The 2,796-nt window shown below is 40.6% G+C and overlaps 1 long non-coding RNA gene across 1 annotated transcript; it reads right to left on the reverse strand.

Annotated features, from left to right (window-relative positions):
* Window positions 1-200: 200 nt before the first annotated feature.
* On the reverse strand, window positions 201-1,505 carry LOC136847597 (uncharacterized). Its single transcript, XR_010855783.1, has 3 exons — window positions 1,416-1,505; window positions 1,071-1,272; window positions 201-829 (listed from the first exon to the last, which is right to left on the reverse strand). It is a non-coding gene; the product is annotated as an uncharacterized lncRNA (long non-coding RNA).
* Window positions 1,506-2,796: the final 1,291 nt, after the last annotated feature.

Raw genomic sequence — 2,796 nt, forward strand, 5'->3', positions numbered from 1 at the left:
AAATTCATTTCTCGCTATAATGTGGTTCGGATTCCACAATATGCTGTAGGTCCCTTTGCTAAGTAACCAATTGGTTCTTAGCCATGTAAAATAAGTCTAATCCTTCGGGCCAGCCCTAGGAGAGCTGTTAATCAGCTCAGTGGTCTGGTAAAACTAAGCTATACTTACTTAACACTGAGATTCACTTGGTAAAACCCTGATGTCTTGGTTGAAAGGGAAGTCGATGCCATAGATACTTTACCTGATCTGCTGCTGAATGACTAGAGAGAGATGCTGAACTACATCTGGATGGATAAAACTTTCAGTGCTGCCACTATCGATAAGACGATCTATTTCAGTTCCTTTAATAAAAACTTTACTACTGCTTGCAAGAGAGAGCTTGGAGTATCCGCACTTGTGCAGGCTAAGGTTGTCTAATCAGTAGAAGCACTAGTTGCTTAGCACGACACACCTTAGCAAAGTTTCCCTTTTATGACAAGACTTCTCTTGTGCTGGACATTTCAGGCAGGAATACTTTGAAAAACCACAAAAGAAACATTTAGCAGTAACAGCTGCTGTAACAGGAGCCAGTTCTTCTAAAACTTCTGGACTAATGGGTCTTCGTTCAGGTGTCGCCGCACTTACCACCTGATAAGGTCGGGGTGGTACAATAAACTTCGGAATCTCTCTGGGCTGAATCTAACTCCCTAGCCTGGTCAAGCATGGTTGCTAAATCTAAAGTTTTACTCTCCAATAAACGCTGCCTTATTAATGGTGACTGTAGGCCACTAATAAATGCATCCCTGGTAGACTCCTCACAAAACTGAATAGCTGTCACCAGACTCACCACCTGAAAATTACATTCTTTGCTAAGAAGTCTTAAAGCCTGAAGATATTCGTCTATGGAGTCTCCAACTTGCTGACAGAAAGTAGACAAACGAGGTCGTGCAAACACTTCATTGGAAGGTCTAACACACTGTGATTTTACAATCTTAATAGCATCCTCACATGTAGTATATTCAGAAATATTCTCAAAGATAGATTTTAGGTGACAAAAAGTTAGTGAGGAGACTTAGCCTGTTCAAACTTACCTACAGAAGGGCAACTAAGAAGTTTTCAGAAGTCTTCAACCAGTGTTTAAACTCTTGAGCCGCTGATCACGAACTAGGGTCGGTGTCTAGCCTTTCTGGTTTCAGCAATCTTTCCATCTTGTTATATTTTTTGTTCAAAAAATTGTAATGAAACTAGGCCTAGTTTTTAGGCTTTATTGAACAAAACATTCAAACGATACATCTGTAACAAAAGAAAAGTTTTGTAAGAACTAAAGAAGTACATTCTCATCTACAGACATACGCAACAAAAGAACGCAAGTGTCACGCGCACCATTTCACATTTATTATTATGTCAAAAATGTTACTCATCCAAGTGAACAATACCTAATTTTACAAGGTATCACATGCGTTGTTGTCCATCGTGCCCACAATGTTTACACCTTGTCTTCTACTGGCAATGTTGCCATATCCACAGAACGGGACCAGGATACAATGTTGCCAACCTACAAAACGCAGTATGAAAGAAATTACCAAGGAAACTGGACACTCACTAAATTAATCAACTTGGAATTTACACAACAGCAATGACTGAGTGAATTGGATGACGCGTTACAATTACAAATACTGGCCACATGCAGGCAGTAATTTAAGCCAATTAGGCAATAATTCCTATCGCGCAGCTGTTCAGGCAATTGGGAACACAGAAGCACGGCTAGGCTGGTAATGGCACTGATAACACTCCTGGAAATAAGACAATTCCAGGTAAGACTAACCCTGAGATTATGCTTTTTCTGTAATGGAATAAATGCAAGAATTGGAGGGAGATCCTTTACTCTGCTCATTTGCTAGCAAGGGGTGAGAATTATATTATGTACTGCCGAGGAATTTACACACTGGGGTAAAAGATTCACTGTTTAATTGAAGAGACGAGACTTTACTGAGACGATGAAATGTGTGGGAGAGAAAATAAATGAGTCTTAGAAAAAGATACTATCCAACCAATTTCCCCTTCCAGGGCATGTACCTTTGTTGCTTCCTAGTTTTGCTTGCACACACAACCTTATGTCTATGTGACCAGAGCTACTCTTGGGTGGTGTCTGGCTGTAGGGTCACAATGGGGCCAGCTTAAATGAGACAGGTGAGTTCACCATTGGCCAGCGGCTTCAGTTGTCGGACAGACAGAGAGATCACTGCATTGGCGGGCAGACTAAGTGTGAACTGCACTGGTAGTCTGAGTGGACTGAACTGAACTGAACTAATGAGGGTGGTGACCTCGGTGTTTTAAGCTCTCACTTTCTGCTGGGGACATCCTTCGAGCTGCAACGGCTGCTAGTACCTGCTGGAATAGGAACAAAGTGTGGCCAGAAGGGTTGAAAATTCAGTTGGTGGTGAATTAAATCTTAAGATTAAGACAGGAAAGCAGCTATCTACCCCCCCCACCTACATTCCTTGGGGACACATTAAACCTAGCCTTTCAAGAGAGGGAAACTGTTAATGGCTAAAACTCTCCTCTGACTCTTTGGTCTATGGGTATACCTATCTCCCTACTGACTGGTATTTCTCCATAAGGGCTTAAGGGTTAGTGATCTAGTGGTGATATTCTTATATATATATATATATATATATATATATATATATATATATATATATATATATATATGTATGTATGTATATATATATATATATAGAGCTTAATACACCATATATCACCACCAGCATCAGTGCCACCCTCATCAGTTCAGTTCAGTTCAGTTCAGTCCACTCA

This window comes from Macrobrachium rosenbergii, chromosome 17 (genome assembly GCF_040412425.1).
Source record: "Macrobrachium rosenbergii isolate ZJJX-2024 chromosome 17, ASM4041242v1, whole genome shotgun sequence".
In the NCBI taxonomy this organism is placed as follows: Eukaryota; Metazoa; Arthropoda; class Malacostraca; order Decapoda; family Palaemonidae; genus Macrobrachium; species Macrobrachium rosenbergii.